General features: G+C 42.9%; 1 long non-coding RNA gene across 2 annotated transcripts in view; it reads left to right on the plus strand.

The window, feature by feature from the left end:
- Positions 1-3,280: 3,280 nt before the first annotated feature.
- Positions 3,281-20,136, plus strand: part of LOC117054301 — a 47,571-nt gene continuing 30,715 nt past the window's right edge. For both annotated transcript variants that reach the window (XR_004427474.1, XR_004427473.1), the window contains exon 1: positions 3,281-3,444. This is a non-coding gene — a long non-coding RNA (uncharacterized LOC117054301). The remainder of the gene's footprint in view (positions 3,445-20,136) is intronic.

The following is a 20,136-nucleotide window of genomic DNA, read 5'->3' on the forward strand; positions in this document are numbered from 1 at the left end:
TCAGAACCAGGACACCTCCGAACAGGGAACTTCAAGCGGAACCAAGAGTACAGAGAAATGGGTACTTTGGGAGAATCTGTGCCCAGGCCAGGTGGGAACCAGATGGGTTGCCGGTGACCAGTTACCCCCAGCAAGGTTGACTTCAGGCGGAGTCCTCAATGGTGCCATTGGCCATTACCCCTTCAAGCTGGCCGCCTCCCCACTTAGACCGCAGGTCCCGGAGGAACCTCCTGGGTCACACCCCATTCGGGCACAGGAACCCACGACGGTCCCAGCGGGAGCGGAAAGGCCAGCACACTTTGATGACTAGGTTTTGTTCCTTTTGTTAAGAAGTTTGGGGGAGGAGTGGTATGTATTGGGTAACACACGTTATCTAACAATTGCAGAGCGTAGTGGATGAGTTCTAATGGCAAGCTCTGTCAACTGTCAACTGCCACTGCCAGTTCTTCTTGTGTGCTTTCAGAGTGTGTTCTTGTTTTAATATTGGAAGTGAGCTGTTGAATAAACGAAGTTATATTGGGGCTTCTGACTGTTCCGAATATTTATACCACCCTTCATCCAAAGAAAACAGGGCAATTCACAACATAAAATACAAAATAAGAACATACTGTATTAGCAATCTGACCTAATCAGACAAGCATCTCTAGGTTATAATCTGAAAAATTTCCTCACCATTCATGACGCAGTTCACATTCTATAGTAGGTTTACTACGTATGTTGGAATATTTTGTGCAGAATCGTTTTGAGCATGCATTATTCTGAAAAATAATGAAACATTTTTGCTGAATGCCTTTTGAGTGCCCATTCTACAGAATACTGGGCTGTGTTTTGTAGCACAGTTTGAATGCACAATTGAATATTTTCCTTGGTACATTCTGAGCTACTACTACCACACAGAACATGATAGCATCTTTCTCAGTTTATTGTCGCTGCCACACCTGAAAGTAACAACATAGTATGGGACTCTCTCCTACTGAAACCTGTAAATTGGAATTTTTAAAAACGAGTTTGGCTGATTATTATTATTACATTTTTATGCAAACTTTCCTTCTCTTCCATCCTTACAGTGACCCTGTGAAATAGATTAGGCTGAAAAGAGTGACTGGCTCACAGTCACCCAGCAATCTCCTTGGCCGAATGAAGGTTTGAAACTGGGCCCCCCAGTCCTACATGCTAACCACTACCCGAACAGACCACTTGGCTCTGACCTCACGGCCCACTGCAACAATCTTAGACTACAGGGTCTCCTCGGTACCAAATAATGCAGCTAATTCAGAAAAAGAGACTTCAGGATTGCATCCTCTAGCTAAAAGAAATAAATATAGTTCAACTGTATGAGATAGACTCTTTTATAAACATTGGCTATTCCTGGACTCCCCAGTGGCTAGCTTGGTGAAATAAAATGAAAGCTCTGTTACTTTTAAATATTATTGGGACAGTCCAGAACATTGCTGTTGTAGCAAAACATAACACACACTTTATTTTCTGGGAATGCACAAATTTAAAAAAAGAAACATACACTACTGTGGTTCAGTACATGCTTTGGCATAAGGCAGAATCTTGATGGTTGACCAGCCAGTGAGTCAGGGGCAGAAGGTCATATTTACTGTGGTAGATTTTTTAATTTTTATTTAAATGTGGTTTCTCATCTGATCTGTGCCCCTCCTATTCTCCTTAAAGCAAAAGCCTGAATTTTGATTCCCCTCTTCCAGTGTGAAATTTACATGTGAAGTTTATCCTGTTTTTTACACACAAGGGGCCTGATCCAGACATGCTTGTGAACAGTGTGGTATGCTGCACAGCCATTCTTTGTCCAAATGTCCCCGTTTCCATATTCAGATAGGTGGTGGGGCAAGGAACTTGACAACTTGCTGAAAAGTTCTTTCTTTCTTTCTCTTTCTTTTCTTGTCTCTTTTTTCTTTTTTCTTTTTCTTTCTTTCTTTTCTTTCTTTCTTTCTTTCTTTCTTTCTTTCTTCTCTTTTTCTTTCTTTCTTTCTTTCTTTTTCTTTCTTCTTTCTTCTTTCTTTCTTTCTCCTCCCTCCTCCTATGCTGCATTATTGGGAAACATGCTAGAGTCTGGCTTGCTGTGACAGCTGAACCAGAGCTCATGGTTTGTTTCTCTCCAGACCCACAAACCCAGGTTCAAACATTGCAATAAGCCAGACTCTGTAGCAGGAGTCGGAGCAGGGCCACTGTGGGCCTGTAAACTGATGTTGCCTGCAGTGGCCAGCTTTCCTCTGCTCTTCCTTCACTAGCCACAAAGGACCTTTACTCCATATTTTCCCCACACTCCTTTGAGTAAAATGGAAACTTTATAATACACTATCATTAAAACCACACAATTTATTTTTTCCTGTATTAGCGAAAAGCAAAGGCAACTGTAAGGTATGTATTTATTGGGCAAAAATGATCCAAAGCAAAAGACTTTTCCAGGCACAATTTTATTCACTCATTTCAAATCTTACATTTGGACCAGCTGTGGACCTACATTTCTGGGGCCCTGAAGCTTGAACCGCTATGGGGGCCCTTTCATAAGCAGAATGAGGTCTAGGTAACCACTATTATCTTCTTCAATGGGGCTGTGCCACGACAGATCACCACCCTTTTACAACATTACAACCCAGTGCTATTTTTCTAGAAAAAGGTGTGCCAGAAGTTACCATGAACTCCTCCCTTGTTCTCTGGTACCCACCTGAGAGGTGTCACTCCTGGTGCTACTGACTCTCAAACTTTGAGATTGTTGAAATTTATACAATAAAAATTAATCAATACTAGATGCATTTTTTAAAAGCAGTGTGAACTAAAGTTGCTTTTGGGGCCCCTCTGGTTTAGAGCCCCTGAAGCTTATTAGTTTCATAGCAGATCTGTCCCTCATTTGGACATCTTGTTTGCCATACCAAGAAGGTTCAAAATCCTAGATATCACATTGGTAGGACACATTATGATGTTATCTAAATAATGGTGACTTTTTCCAAACTGTATAGTGGTAAGGTGCTAAAAATTCACTCTGCCTTATGTGGAAAGGTTTTACCCAATGGTCTATGATCACAGAGAGTCCTGTGGATTGCAATGGTTTCCTACATTTCAGGGAATTCACATATAGTTATAAACTAAGTTTAAGCATCTTTCACCAAAGATAATTTAAATATGCAGTGGGTTTGTTTGTTTGTTTGTTTGTTTTAGCCCCAATCACTGTGTTGTTTGTTTTTAAACTATCATAGATCAATTTAATAATGTGTCTTCCTAATGTTTTTGCTGCTTCTGCTTCTTATTAGGTTTTGAAGACATCTCTGGTTACATGTGTACGGACACATGAATCGTATCTCTAAATAGCTCCAATTAGGCTGTGTGGAAATGCCTCAGAGATGCCTTCTTCCTTTCCCACAATAACTTTCCAGAAGACAGAACATCTTGCTGTCTGGACACGTTAAACCTTTGGATGAGGTAATATGAAAATTCTTCTACTGCTCTTATTTCCACTTGTGTATGTTTTTCCTGGCTCAGAATCAGTGACCCAGTTATTGTAGCTCCTTAAGTTCTTGTACTTCTTCCAAAGTATTTTGTTTATCTTTGAGCCTGCGAGCTCATGTGTGCACACACATGTTTTTCCTTTCCTGCCCTTTTGCCTCTTCCTCGCAGTAGATCTGAGAGGTGTGGGAGGTTCACAGCAATTACAGTATGCTAATACTGCACTTTGTGCAAAAGACTGAACTGTGGGAAAGGGCAATGAATGCAAGGAGCGAGGAAACAGGTCCACCAGATATCATGGGCCAATCTCTGTTGCTGTGTTTGGGTCAATATGTGGGAGCTCTTGTACCCAAGACTGAACTTAGGCTTAGGAGGCAGGTAGATTTTAAGGGGTCCCACTACTTCCCCATTTCTCAGACTTGAGGTAGACTCAGTGGTGTAGCGTGGGGGTGTACGGGGGCAGTGGCCCTGGGCACGAAATTGTTAGGAGCACAAGATTTCAACACCTGGTGCTATCTCAGTACAGCTGTGTGCTTCCATCGCTGGGGTCTGTTGAAAATGGCTTTTCCATGCAAGTCAGGAATTAACCTCCACAGACAAAAGAACAACTGTTCTTTTTTTAATCTCTCCAGCAGGGTGACACAGACACTAATAGGCAGTTGAATGTGTGCATGCATACTCCCTCCATTTCCCTCCCACCCACCCCCAACTCTGTGCAGCCTCGGGCGATGGCAACCCAAGCTACACCACTGGGTAGTCTTACTGCAGGAAGCATGCACCATCTGGAGAGGATGTTTGAGCTTCTCTGTGACTTCTCCCAAATTCAATGTTCTGTGTTCCTCTTTTGTGTGGAGTAGGAGGTAGAAGCAATGTGGGCTCTGGTCTCCTTGTGGCATTGGCTGACAACAAAACTAGAGGAAGTCAACTTGTTTATCTGCATTCCTGTTTGTGTTAACAAATAAGCCCTTTGCATCTTACGGACTCTGAGGACATATCATGTGTCCACATCTATGCTTATCATTTCTTGAGGAGCACTGGCAATATTGTGCAGAAGACAAAGCGATACTTTTGCAGCAATGCCCATTTCCCATAATAATTTTTCAGACTCTTTGCTTTGCCTAGCACTTGAAAGCCTGCACTTGAAAGGTTTCTAATAGCCTCTCAGGCACAATTAAAGCTTCTTCTTCTTCTTTAAAGCCTGAGTTTTTGGTCCACTGGCTTCAAAGAGCCAGCATGTCCCATCACGTTCTTGCTGATCCGTTGAGAAGGTCCTCTTGATCATGCCACACATCATATGCACCAAATCCATATGCAGACACAAGTTTTTACACAAATAAGGAATAACCTTTCTTTGGAGACTTGCAAATATTTGGGGAGTGCTTTATGGTCTTTTTTGCAGCATGGGATGGGTAAATAGGTGGCTGACGTTGCAATCACTTAACTAAGAATCCCAGGGAACAGAATGAGCTTACTTCTGAGTAAACGTGCATAGGATTGCACTGAAAGAATATTTGGAAGGACTAGAAAAACATTACATCTATTATATATGAAAGCTGCTAATATGGGCTATCAAAACCAAATCTTGCATGCATACCCTTCCAAGTGTCCCAAAGCCAAAGCTCTAGTACTGTCCATTACCAGCTTTGGTCCCACCAAAAGCTGCCCCACAGCCCCACAATAGATTATCCCTGAAGGAACGTGGCTCCAGGCAGAAAATATTGCCCACCCGAGGCTTCTGTGGGTTGCATAACAGGCATCTTATGCAGATAATAGGTGTAATTGCGCCATTCTCTTCTGACTGGACTCTGGTGTTTTAGCAGCTGCATTAGCATAATTGCAGCACAACGTTCATTTTGCACAGCCAAGGATTCAGCCCCACATCTCTGCTCCCACATCCTCTTTCTTTCTCTCTGCAGCTCCACTGCTGCTACTGCTATGGTCACCACCATTTCCCCCTGTTGTTGATACTGTGCTTGTAACAAACAGCAGTGTGACAGGCAGAAATCTCATGAGAAGACAAGCAGTACTTGTTGAATGTTGGTCTGTCATGCTGTTGCTACAAGCAGAGGAGCTGCTAGGTGTCAGAGGGCGGGGAGTGAGATGGTAACTCTCATAATAACTATATATATTTATATATTTTGCAAGGAAGGAATATCTCAACAGCAGACAAAGACACTGGGTGACTCTTTAGCTGTGTAAAGTATGTGCAGCATGTCATTCCTAAACTTCAGAACTTAATACGGGGTTTTGGTACCCCTGAATTAGATACTCTTGGTGCTAGACAGAAAATTAGCTGGAGACAGCAATCTCTTGGAATGAAGGAAGACTAAAAATTAAAGGTGTTCTGGAGTCCCGCCTTCCTCTTTTCTTTTAAAGAATGCATACCTTAATCTATTCAGTGATGGCAGGAGGGATAGATTTTGACTCTACACAAATATCAGAAAGTTAAAGCTCCCTGTTTTTCATAAGCAAGACATTCCAGGACTAGTAGGTACATGTTGCCCATTCTAAAGCAGAACATGCTTGGGCCAGTAACAGATAGACAAAGGATAATCACGGCAGGGAATTTCCTCCTCTGCCTTTCAATTTTTTTCAATCATTTTGTTCAAGTATATGCATGAGGAAACCTATTGAAATGTATCTGGGTTGTTGTTATTGTTGTTGTTTAAAAACAGACCTCATGGAAAGAGCACATGAATGGTTCATCCACAGATCCCCCAGTGCCACACTGCCGCTCCAGTCATTGCATGATGGGCAGTACAGAGTTTGACAGAAGCAGGGGTTGTGCAGTTCAGCCCCCTTGTTCAGAAGCAGAGTGATCCAGCTACACACACATGCACACCCCATCCAAGCAAGCTGTGCAACCCAAACCACAGTGCGCCACCACAAGCCAAGAGCAGGTCACTGCAGTGAAGTTCAGGCAACCCAAATGGCTCACAAAGCAAGCCAAGACACACAGCTACTGTGTTCCTCTCGCATCAGGACCACTGTGGCATGGAACTGGAAACAACATAGCATGCACAGCTACACTGGTGCTCAGTCTGCCATCTGGATTCTCTGGCTTGCTGACACATATTTGCATTACTGAAGAGGGGAGCTGTTACAGGCGGGTTACAGCCAGTTTTAGGCTTATTCATATACTTGACTAATAACCGGGGAGAAATGAATGCAAAGGCATGCCTGGGTGAACAGCAGCATTTCCATCATACCATAGTGTCTCCATCATTTTGCTTTTTACATTTTGCTGCTGTTGTTCTTTGAGGTTTGTGCTCCCTTTTCTGGGGCTGGGGGACAAATCTATCCTAATTTCTCAATGAGGCCAGCAGCAGCATGACTGCCAATATACTCCCTCCTCACCAGTGTTGCATGTAGACTTGATTATCACACTATAGTCTTTTGAATGTTTTCCCGCCTTGTGATGTTTTATAGGAAAGTGTAGTCTAGAAATGCTGGAATTATGAGCAAAAACTTAAGGTGTAATTGAGGCATGCATTCATTAGTCCTCGGGAGAAGCCTCATCACTTTGCAGCAGCGTGATAAAAGACATTTATTTGTTTATATAAGAGACCCATTGTGGTGTGGTGGTTAGAGGTTGGGCTAGGACCTTGAAGGCCAGAGTTTAAATCCCTGCTCACTGGTTGACCTTGGTCCAGTCACTACGGTATCTGTCAGCCTAAACTGACAGGCTTATTGTGAGTGTAGAATGGGAAAGAGGGGAGAACCATCATGTAAACCACCGTGAGCTCCTTGGAGGAAAGGGGTGATAGAAGTTTAGTAGTAGCAATATATGAAATCACTTCCACCCAATGCATGCTGGCTGGAGCTGATGGGAGCTGGAGTCCGACATCTGGAAGCAGGTTCCCTAATGCTGATGTTCAGTGCAGATGAGTTGCATTGTTAATGTCCTTCTCTTAAAAGAAACAATACCTTTAGACAGAAATAGAGAAGTGCTTTGCAGAAACGAGAATGAAATGGGAGCCTGGAATTTTGCTTGATCACTATATTATAGGCTGTAAAGGAGGATTTTTTTGGGGGGGAGCCCCCCAGTGTAACTGCCCCCACTAGGCTCTTCATCTGAATTTGATTTTGCATTTGTGCACTTCAGCTCTTTCATGCATTGTATAATAGAGAAATGACAAATTAATTGCATGCTTCTCCCTCCCTTTTGTGGATCTATTTATTAAAACATGTGATGCCAACTCAGCTCTTTGGAATAGATGGTGCAAAGGCACTTTAATAATTACTATCATTCTGGGAAGCCAGCCATCTCTTGGTGATTTTAGCTTTCATTTCATCTAGTCCCTTTTGCCACTGAATAATTCCTTTCCCCGAACTCCTAAGAGACCACAGTAAAAAGGATATGTGGTTCCTATTTTCTCACCAAGTATAAAATGACTTTTTAGCACATCCTTTCTGCCCTGGAAAGGTGCATGCATTGTTTAGAGAGCATCAGACCTGTGCTACATTCAGTGGAAACCATAGTAACAGTATTGCCAGAAAATGGCAAATAATTATTTGGGTCATGCTAGTACATCAAGGAACATAGGAGATGCTAGCTGTATTTCTATTAACGTTCATTGATCTATTATATCAATAGTGTTGCCCTAGAGTGGGGGAAAGAGGACAGCGAGTTGACCTTTTTAACAATTGCAGTGCTCTGCCTTCACCCACAGTGCAACGTTCACTGTCATAATAACTTTTTGCCAGTGCAATACTGTCTTTGGGTTGCAGCCACTGGACAAGGACAAGAGGGCCACTCATTTCTCTTGTGTCAGCAGAACACAAAGATATGCTGGCATAGTGGATTTACACAGCTATCGTTGCACCATTGCACTGGCACTCTGATGCCAAGATAAGAAGGGGCAAAACATAAGCAAAGTTTGGGGGGTGGAGAGTGAATTGCATGGTTGCTCAGAGGCTGGCTCCACCTGGAATGCTTGTGTCGCATTTAGCAAACCACAAAAAAGTGCTGGATGGCTCATACCATCAATATATTAATAAGAAGAATTTTACAACAAAATGGACAAAATCATTACAACTGCAATATGTAAATTTCAGCAACGATTACAGAGAATCATATTGCACAACAGCGATTATTATTGCATTAAACGATGCTCTAAGCAGCTGACAACAACAGACAGATTTCCGGGTAAGGTCCTGTTTTGAAGATCTTCCACAGATGATAACACACACACACACACAACACACACACATTCCCATGAGGAACTGACAAACAATCACACTCCCAAATTAGTTTCAAAGGGTGGCATTCACATGTCAACCAAATACTTAGCCCTTTGCATGCATTTTATGGCCTTGATTGCAGTTTTCACAACTGGGAGGGCTTCAGGAACATTTTCTCTCAAAAAGCTTATTAAGCATAACAGAAACAAAACTATGATTATCTTATCCTGAAGTGTATTCAGAGCCCGTCATGACAAACCACAGCAATGGGACAGTCGCAGCATGCTTGTGCTGGCTGGGGCTGGTGAGTTCAAAACATCTAGAGGGTCCCAAGTTGGGGAAGGATGCCCTGCAGGTACCCTGGCACAGGTGGCAGCAGTCTTTCGCAAGTATTCACCTGCCATCCCCTCATCTTCATGTCTCTTGCAGCTGCCAAGCTTGGCTCATCACCACCCCCAGGTTTGTATTGTCTCCCTGCAGCCATTCAGTCTGTGCTACTGCAGGGACCACTGTAACAGCAGGTGTATGAAAATGCTGCATGGCAGACCCAATGAAACAACAGGAAGTAACTTTTCTCATTACCTATTTCCATACTGCTTTGCCTGTTAAATGACTGCCTGTCATGCCCTGTAGAAAGGCACCACTAGAAATGATGATGATGATGATGATGATGGCAGGAACCTTAGTCACCGGTGTTGCTTTCAGAACTCACTCCACTAGTGTTGTTCAATAATATCCTAATTCTTTCTTCTGTGCTTCATCTGATCTAGTTAAAGCTGGGCACAAGTGGCCTGTCAAAATGCACCGCCCTGTTTTTGTGAGCAGAGAAATTGGAGAGACACTTTCCACAAATTTTCAGGGGAAAGGAGATATTCTTCCACAGCTCTTTTGTGTGTTGGGGAGGGGCTCACCGTTAGCAGTGGCGGCAGCAGGGAAGTCCAGTTCTATTGTGTAGTGGGACAGATCTGAGAGTAACTCACATGTGGTGAGGCTTTGTTTTTGTTTTTTTACCTAGCTGGTTTATTGCATTATTTGCAGATAATCTTGCAAGAGATCTAGCTGTTCCCAGAAACACACCCAGAGATCATCGCAGACTCAGAGGTAACTCTGGTCCACTCACATAAAGACATACACAAGCTCTTTCACAAGCTCCTCTGTGACCTTTTCACATCCAGAGTTCATCTTCCAATGTTATAATTTGTGAGGTGGGTGTGAATTGGGGTTGTGTAAATCTGTCATACTGCTGAACATTATGAATTCCAGTGAAATGTTCCATCTTTAATTTCAGACTATTGCAGTTTCATTTGGACAAATGTTTGTTAATTCTACAATGTTACAAAAAAGGATAACCGTTCCTAGGAATTTATCCCAGAAGTTGCCAGTTGTACTTATAGCCCTCAAACGTCACTACTCATTTTCTGCAATCCATTTGTATGTGTGTTTTAATGCCTCATTATGGCTTTCTGAGCCACCTTTGTGCAAGCTACAGCTAGGAGAGGTTGCTAGCTTACCATGAATATTGTGCATTATTTTAGTGTGTAACACAAAAATCCATATAGTTGCGTTCAGATCTTGTGATGTGGCCGACATGCAAGAAAATCCAACCTATTTGTGTTATGTTTTAAACGAATAACGAACAACTACTTGAAGCATGGCAGGATTTTAGTTTTCTAAACCCTTGATGACACACTTTCAAAATCATGCTGCTCTGTGATATTACATTGCAATCACCATTTGATTGATTGATGAGACCCTAATATGCAGGGAGGAGTGAAATGCATGAACCAATCACAGAGAGAGTGCATGGAAAAGGTCAGGTGGAGGAGCCCTTCACTTTGTTTCCTGAAAGATATTGGATATTAAATGTCAGATACAATCTTTGTCATGAAAATGAGGTAACAAGGCACTGGTGTAACCCTACTCTTTGAACGACAGTCGTGTCATTTGCTGTTGTCAGGGCTCAAATAGAGCAGGGGGAGGGGAGAGAAATGTATCACACTTCATTCAAACATTTAAATTAAGACATTAATTTAGGAATGGGAAACAGAGGCATGGAATCCAGCTTAGGGAGACTGCTTACAAATATGGTTTGTAAGCACAAATATGGTTTTACACATATATATGTATTCTTGTTTTTCTCCTAAGCCTTGGAAAGGTGTTTGAGCCATTTTAGGGGGATAGTGGGCATTTACCCCCCCCCGAAAACCTCCAAACCTACAATTAATTAACTTCTGTGGTTTTGCAGGACCAGAAGTTAGTTGCAGAGGAGGTTCAGAAGGGAGGGTCACCTAATTGCTTAGGCAATCTGGCAATTTTCCCTACACATATTCCTAAAATAAAAATAAAAAAAATTGTTAACTTTTCAAAACACCAAAAAACATAAAATGAACCAATACAACAAATACAAACACACCATAAATACTATAACAAAAACTATAAAAAATACAAAATTCAAAAATGCAAAAATGCAAAACAAAAAAATTATTTGTTAAAGAGATTCTTTCCTTAACATTGTTGCTTGACTTCCTCAAGTCTACCCTTCCTGCGTTCATTGTCCTTCATCTTTAGTAATGTCTTTACACTGTCAACCATATTTTGCAAAAAAATCTTTCCCTATACATATTCCTGCACCAAGCTGCCTGCACCAAGCTGCTGAAACACAGAGCCAGGATGGTAGGGAGAGTTGCCTAGTTGTTGTCAAGAGCCGGAGTCAGGAGTAGATCAACAATAAAACACCCAGTGTCAGTGAAGTTAACTGTTTTTTCAAAGAAACCAAAACAGCGAAGGGCTAGTGTGATCACAGCAGCTCTTCCCCATTGAGGTCTGGCCCCAATGAGAGAGTTGCCAGGCTGAAGGCCCCCACTTTCCAACCACTCTCTCAGACTCCTCCTCCCACAGGTGGTTACCAAGCAATTTCAGGCTCCTTTGTCTAGTCCAGGCATCGGCAAACTCTGCCCTCCAGATGTTTTGGGACTACAGCTCCCACCATCCCTGAGCACTGGTCCTGTTAACTAGGGATGGTGGGAGTTGTAGTCCCAAAACATCTGGAGGGCAGAGTTTGCCGATGCCTCGTCTAGTCTTTCTTCATTTCTCTTCATGTTCTGGGAGACCAGGCTTCTTCAGCACACCGCCTCCACTTTGCCTCTCCCCCTCCCCCGCTTCTGCCTCTGCTCTGGACTGCTCTCTGCCATAGCCACTTCCTGCTCACTAAACCCTGTTACCTCTTCAGCTTCCGACACCTTCGTCTCCCATTCTTCTCCCTCCTTCCTCTGACCACTTGTCGTTGTCCCACCACCAATCCCTTGGCTCTGAGACTTCTTCCCATGGGCGTTCCCCAGCTTGTGCCTCCCGCCACTCCTCTGCATCCAGCCAGTCCGTTTCAGTTGTCTAGGCGATTGGGTGACTCCCCCACCCTATTTTCTGATACTACTGTTCATTTCCCACATCTTCCTTTGAGGGTTTTTTTTTTAACGACAACTGTATAAACACTTGCAATTATTCTTTACATATTTTACCCCAAAATATGTATTTTAACGTAAAATACACATTTTGGCATATTGGCTGTTTTGAGCTAAGGATACAAAAACCAGAGTTTAAGAAACAGAAGGGTAACTGTGTTCCAATCCACATATTAGCCCAGACCAGCAAATCAAGTCACTTCACTTCAAAATGCAGACTTGAACAAAATGCTCAAGCATCCCCTACCACAACTAAGCATCAGTGAAAGGCCAGGCGGGGGAGGGGGGGGGGTTCCGTTTTGTAGCCCATGAAATTAGGGGGTTGTGTTTTGGCTCATGCCTAACTATACTGTGCATGAGAAGAATTGGCTTTTCAGTCAAACAAATAGGAGAAATAAAGTTACTTCTGGGAAAGAAAGTGAGGAAAGAGATTTGCTAACCTTTACACACACAAAAAGACAGCCTCTGAATTTGTACATAAATCCACCCACTGTGCTCAGCAACTTTTGTTACCCTCACAGGAGAATCCAGTATGCTTTTTTTTTTTTTTTACTCTGACTGTCACCTTTTCATTGTCTGCTTCTTAAGCATTTCTGGAGGTGAAAAAGGCCCCAATTCTCCCCTGCATTTCTCACCATTCAGACTGTGAAACATTTTGCAGTTATGTCAGAGAGGTGTAAATAACAACTCAAAGAACACTGCAGTCCAGGAGCTACAAACTTTAAAAATAACCATACCAGGGGGCCAAACAGGTTCTGAGCGGCAGCTATCCATACCAAGAGGTAAAAAATAAAATAAAATAAAATGCAAGGAGCAAAACAGTCCTGCTGGCACTACAGGAATCTGTGTGTGAATCTAGGGACACAGCAAAGTTGAAAAACAATTTCCCCTTCCCCTGAAACTGATGCTTTTTTTCAGGCTCTAAAATATCTCCCAAAAAGCCAGTAATAAGAAAATCGAGATTGCTGGGATATGATGTCAACCCCACTTGCCATGCCACCCACCTAAAACCAATTTGCCTTGCAGATGCACATGCAATCAAAAGCAGCTTAGACTTCAGATGTGGAGGGCATAGTAAGCACAAGGGCTTTCCTGTCTCCTCTGCCACATCTTCAACATGAGGGAGGAAAAAGAAGGAAAAGATGAGAGAGAAGCATACAAACAGAAGGCATGAGCCATTTGTGTTTCGTATTCTGCCCCCTCCCACAGGCCTCTGATACTTTCAGACTGTTTCCATAGAACAAGATTCGATGCCCATTTTGGTTGTTTGTCCCTCACGGGTGTCTTGGCATGTACACCGCATGGGGCTACATTATTTATTTCATTTATATCCTGACTTCCCTCTAAGGAGCTCAAGTGAGTTTCATGGTTGAGTGGGGAGTAGAACCCCTGTCTCCCAAGTCTTAGTCCAACACTCTGACCGTACACGAGGAGCCACACTTGCTGTAACTTCAGCAGCTATGGGATCTCCTGAGATAGTTAATGCTAGAACCTTCCTCCGCTGCTGATCCAATCAGTGCCTCACTGTACACCCATTGACTGGCCATGAAAAACTGAAAAATTCAGGTGCTTCCTTCCTTCCCTCCTCCAAAGCTCAACTGTGCCACAGACTTACCCTCAGTCTTTGCTTCTCTTCTCTCCCTCCCTGGAAAGCCTTCAAGAGTTATCCATTTAATTACTATTTTCCTATGTTTCTCAATAAACCTTTGCTTCTGGAAGAGTGTCTTCCTTAAATATTTCACTCTGCCATCCTGCCTATAAAATAAAAATCAGATAGGCATCCTTGGCTTCCCTGTCTTTTGGCTAGAGCGCTAGTTTCAAAGCCAGCTCTACTGGAGAGTTAGCAGCCTGTTCACCAGCAGTCTAGAGCCAGTGGAAAGTGGTTCCTTTAGCACAGCCTACCCCAACCTGGGGTAGTTTTCAACTACAACTCCCATCTGTCCCAGCCAGCACACCCATACTCCCATCAGCCCTATGGTGCTGGGCTTGATAGGAGTTGTAGTTGAAAGCATCTGAAGGTCACCTGGCTGAGGAATGCCACCCCAGGACTTCTTTGAACACCCAGAACACTGAAGTATCCTGCAGACATGTTCAGAGGCACATGTCCTCCTGCTCTTTTTTTTTTTTTAGTGCTCTTGTCTCCTTAAGCAACTTCTGTTAGGAGCTTGGCTTCTTCTTGAAGCAAGGTGGGACCCCTGATCTTTGGGTGGGGATGGTGGAAGCAACCATAACAGTGCTGGGCCTCTAAGAAAGTAAAGGAAAAAGATTACAATGGCCAGATGGGAACACTGGACAGAGCTCCTCCACCTTTAATAACTGTGTGAAAGAGGGAATTTCAGCAGGTGTAGCTTGTCGTTGAATAATTAAAGGTGTAGGAGCCCTGTCTTCTTAACATAAGGAGAGAACTGCTGGATCATCAAGCCAATGGTCTGTCTAGTCCACTGTTTCCCAAGCTTTGTTCTCTAGCTTTTTGGGGGACTACGGTTCCCATCATCCCTGACCACAGGTCCCGCTAGCTAGGGATGACGGGAGTTGGAGAAGAGCTGGGGACCCAAGTTTGGGAAACACTGATCTAGTCCAACACCTGGTTCTCACAATGTCCATCCAGGTGTCTGTGGAAAACTCTCAAGCACGACTCATGCACAAGAACACCCCCCCCCCGATGGCTTCCAACAAGTGGTATTCTTTTCTGAGAGCATTACCTCCCCACCCCACCCTTTATATCCTCACATTGGCATTTATTAGCCAAGTCCAGGTGCTCTGAAAGTGAGTCTTGTGCCTTCTGAATCCCAAGTGAAACCATTTCCAAGAGTTCCCTCCTGGCAGTTATGGGAGACCTGCCAACCCAGACAGTAGCCAAAGTTGGAACACTGAAACAGGCACGGCTGCTGTTCCACTAACTCTCGCCCGTCCTGAATTCCAGCAATCGCTTTCTTATTACTAAGAATTCCTTAGTGCTGCACAAGCATTTGTTTAATGAGAACCAGATTTGGGTCATAAACCTTAAGCGTATCAAGCCTTTTTTGTTAGCTAATGTTTACCTTCTAAGTGAGGGTTCTCTCCCCCCCCTCCCACTGCCGCCTGCTCTCTCCCTGCCCTTTTTTGTTTGAGTAAAAGGGCACTGCTAAAAAGGCATGCATGGAAGCAAAGAAACCAGAAAATACTCTGAACTACATGTGACTTGCAGCTGCAGGGTTTCCCACAATACCGAGGGCTGCCTCAACAAAGTGGCTTATGTGCTTTAACAAATATCAGCTGTTTGTCGGGGTGTAATGAACAAACTCAGGCTAGAGCGACAACTGCTTCAAGTAATTATGAAGACAGCTTGCAAACTATAGCCCCGCTTGTTTTGAGCCCCCAGTGACGGCAGCCTGGATGCTGTTCCTGCCAGCTTGATTTCAAAGCATGCTTCTTTCCATATTTCAAAGGTCAGTGTGCGTGTTGGTGGCCAGCAAGAGGCTGTGGGTGTCAGGGAGACAAAGGAAGCCCTCTGAGAGCGTCCAGAATTCTGCTCCGTTATTAGCAGTCTGATAATGTTAACAGTAACTAGATTGTCTTCATTATGACTAAAGCTGAGAATGGTGTCCCTTGTGCGAGGTGCTGGGCAGATGCACTAGCTTGGTTCAGATATAATAATAAGAAGCCACCATTTCCTGCTATATGAGCCATGGTGAGCCTTGGGTCACACACTCTTCACACACCAGAAGATATTGCAAGCATTTGCTTCCACTTTTAAACTAACCAAAGTTCTCCATGAAATGTCAAAACAAATCAAAAAATCTTTCCAGTAGCACCTTAGAGACCAACTGAGTTTGTTCTTGGTATGAGCTTTCGTGTGCATGCACACTTCTTCAGATACACTGAAACAGAAGTCACCATACCAAGCTCATACCAACAGACCAACATGGCTACCCACCTGTATCCATGAAATGTGAACTTGGGGAACCATAGTTTGTTTGAACGATGGTTTCAGAAAAAGTCAAGATCTGAAAGCACGTGGCGTATTCAACTAAGTTTTACTGAGTGTAGAACCACTGAAATTAATTAACCTAATGAATACCACTCATGGGCTGGATACGACTACTTCTCACTAACTATAGTTTAAACAAACAACAGTTCCCTGAGTCTGGACTACAGGTGAACTGTGGTTTATGATCACCTTCCAATGTCCTCTTCTGGGGTGAAAAGAGGAGAGGGGGGAGCATGCAAACCTGAGACTTGTTACAACTTATTCACATGGTTTTCCTGTTACGTTTCAACTCTGTCACTGAGTTGTAGGGCTCACAATCTAAACAAACAAACAATAGGCTACATTGCATATGAAATGGGAACAGTATTTCTTTCCTTGGGCAAAGTAACATGCAATCCCCAATGAATTCATCCTTTGAAACTATCTCCTTCCAAGCTGTTCCAAACATAAAAGCCAATACAGTAATAGTGAACAGTTATAGAGTTAAGGTAGAAAGACAAAATAAGGGTTGACCAAGGGGCTCCATATATTGTGGGACTTCACTCCCATCCACCTCAGTCAGTCTGGCCAATGGTCAGGGGGAGTTGTAGTCCCCAATCACATATGGAGAACCACAAGTTCCCCACCCTGAAGTAAATGAAATGCAGATGTAAGACATGGCAGAACAAAGGCTTTTCCTGAGTAGAGAATGGTGGACAGTTGACACTCAGGAGATGGAGACTTAACCGTGAAGCATATGAAAACTAAGAAAATAGTTGATAGCTTAAGTTTGCTAAGCGGCGTCAAGGCAGATCATCACAGCCCCACCTGAAGTCTTTGCAAGACACCCCACAAGAATGCTGCTGTGCTTACAGTTGCTTACCAAATGTCTGACCTTACCAAAGTTTCTCTTATGTACTGTTATCTGCTGGGTCACTTGGCTAAATGGCCAGGCAATGCTTTCAAAGCTGCTCTAACCCTGCCTGCCTCCCTTCCTAGTGCAAAGACTTATTCCCGACCTCCTGCTGGAAGGAAACACACATATGCGCCATGAAAAGAACACAATGCCCAAAGCATGCCACAAAATGACAGCGGGGAACAATACATGAAAGGCCATGCCAGATGTTGCAAAGAAATAACTGTGCAGAACGGCTGCCATGTGTCCTCGCAGTGAAGACTAAGGGCTGATGGGGAGGATGCATATTTGCAAACACATGGCAAACATGTGACCGGAAATCTCAGTCGGTTGCTTGCATCCATGTTGTTAAAGTAGAGGATGTTCTTTAAGTACTGGTTGTCTAATGAAGCTTCCAGGTGCCACTTCTGGTGGCAACAGCCCCAAGCCAGATGTGGGGGAAGTAAAACAGCCAAAGAAGAGGAACTTCCTAGTGTGAGGCTTTTGCTCTGCGATTATTTTGCTTCCCTGTCCTCCATCTCTGCTCATCCATGCTGATTTGCTGTTAGTCTGAATGGACAACATTGCCTCTGTGTGGTTAATTCAGTGTACCCAACGGTTACAAAAGGCTCTGTTTAAAGAAATATTCTACTAATGATTCTTCTTTAGGAATTTTATAATTCCCTTTGAGGCGAAGATCACTCTGGCTAAATCTGTTGCTAGTCTTCTTCATATTGTTACAGTTAAGTATTGCCATCTCTTTAGGCTTATCTTGCTGCTGCGCTATTTAGAAATATTTATGAGAAGCAAGTGAGCATTGGCTTAATTTTCAGCATTCACTAGCCATGTACAACTACCGCACAGAGAAATCTAATGCAATATGAATTTAATCACTTTCATTAACTTTAATGGGAAAAGCCAGCTTGGTTTTCTGGTTATGGAAGTCATTTTGTGCTGACTGCTTTCAGGCTCTTGGCTGAAATTGAAATCTATATCTGGATAGGAATTTCATATATTAATTTTCAACCATGGACATCTCAAGCTTCCATGAGGGAAGCAGCATTAATTTAGACCACTAACAATGGGGGAACTGTTGGAGACTCTGTGTTGAATTAGCAGAGCGGTAGGAATCAAAGGAACTGTTTTGTAGAAGCCTATGCAATTCTATGGTGCTTGTTAGAGATCTATGGAGAGATCCATTATGTTTAATGAAGTGTGCATGCATGAAACTCTTATAAATATAGAATAGCTATCTGTTGGTAAAAGGGGGGGGGTTAAAAGAGCTATGTCTCCTTTTTCTAAGGCTGGCTGCATTCTGTACATTTAAAGCTTATTTCCCCCTCACCCCATCCTGAGAATTATGGGAACTGTAGTTTAGCCCCTCAAGTTACAATTCCATGCACACACATAACAAACTACGGTAGCATTTCCAGGATTCGTTTTTTATGGGTGGGAGGAATGCTTTAAATTCATGGGTGCACACAGCCGAGGGCAAAGGGCTTTCTGTTTGATGGGTTCATGTTCAGTTTGACCTTGATATTAACGTTTTTGGTTTATCTACATGTCTTCATACAATTATGCTCTGCTTAGGCCTACACATTGCTTTCAACCCATCTAGGTTTCCCTCCTGGTCTGTATCTTATTTGCCAACTCACTCAGGGCCAAACTGAAATACACATAAATATATCTCAGCCTCTTAAAAATAGATAGCAGGTGCAGAAAAGGCCCAGGCTAGATCTGGACTGCAGGAGAGATGTGTGAGAGTTAACCCTTCCCTCCATTTGCCTCAATGAAAATCACTCTCCCACCCAAGCTGCTGTTTGCTCCAGGAGAAAAGACATATGTAAACAAATAGCAACCAACTGGTGGGAAGGGAGGCAGATTTTCATTGGGCAAAATAACCCAGGTAGAAGGGTTAATCCCTTCTTTCCCCACACCATCATGATTGTGCCTGTCCACAGGCAGGTGCTGTGATACAGAGATGGAGATAGATTCCCATTATTCCATCATTGTGTCTAGATTACTGGTAATCCTTCCATATAATATGTTCATAAAAGAGAGGAAATCAGTTTGATACCATGTTCTTGTGAGACAGTGAATTAGTGTGCAAGTGAATGAGGAAGCATCGGTTTGGGAAATGGAAAAAATCAAAGCGATTTGGCCTCTCATCCAAAGGTCTCTTTGGTAATTAGGCAGAAACCTATTTTATGTCCAGTTTCTTAACTTCAGTTTTACCATGACCAAACTGTCTCTTTTTAAATTTACAATGCATTTTACTGACATTTTTATCATCTTCTCACTTCAGTCTTGAAATGAATTCATAAATAATGCAATAAATACCTAGAGATCACGCCAGTATATTAAGCTATAGGTGAGATATATTAAATGTGTTATTACAAGAAAATTGTTTTGTTTTTGCACCACTTTCATCAGGTTTCCTTGATGTAAATTTCACTGAGATCAAAGAGATTTGCCTCCATATAAATATGGTTTCAAGATTCACTAAGAAAATGTTATTATCCTATCATCCCATCCCATCATTATTCTATAAATAAATTTATTTCCATATGTTTATAGAAGAATGGTTAGCTATGTAGGTTGTTAATGCATCTGTTTGGCTCAAATTTCTGTTTCTATGGGTGGCATCAGGCTTATGCAAAATAGACCCACTGAAATCAATAGTCTGAGTCAGATCCCATCCTATGAATTTTGGACCACTTTTTTCATACCTCACTAAAATAAATAAACAAGAGGTGCAAGGGAGGAAGAGGCTAAAAAGTGGTTAAATCAATTTGCCAAATTGAAGAGTATTTCCTTGTAAGTTTTCAGATACTTGCTTTCTTGTGCGCTAGCAAAAATTCATATGCCTGCTTCATTTCTCTTTGGATCTCACTGATATAATTGGGACTGACGAGCACCATAAATATGACCAACCTGAATGCAAGGCTGCAAAAAGGAAGGAAAGAGGGAAGGAAAATGATAAGGTTCCGGCACACCAAAAAACATCCACAACAAACTACCATATTGGCCTGAATATAAGCCTCACTTTCCCCCAAAATTCCAACCATGGAAAGTTAAAGTGCGGCTTATATTCGCGACCTTGCGGTATGCAGCCAGGAGCCTGGGGCAAACAGTGTCAGGAGCACAGCAAAGCAGCGCCTGCCCTGCGCATAGTCTCCTGG

This window comes from Lacerta agilis, chromosome 10, assembly GCF_009819535.1.
Source record: "Lacerta agilis isolate rLacAgi1 chromosome 10, rLacAgi1.pri, whole genome shotgun sequence".
NCBI lineage: Eukaryota > Metazoa > Chordata > Lepidosauria > Squamata > Lacertidae > Lacerta > Lacerta agilis.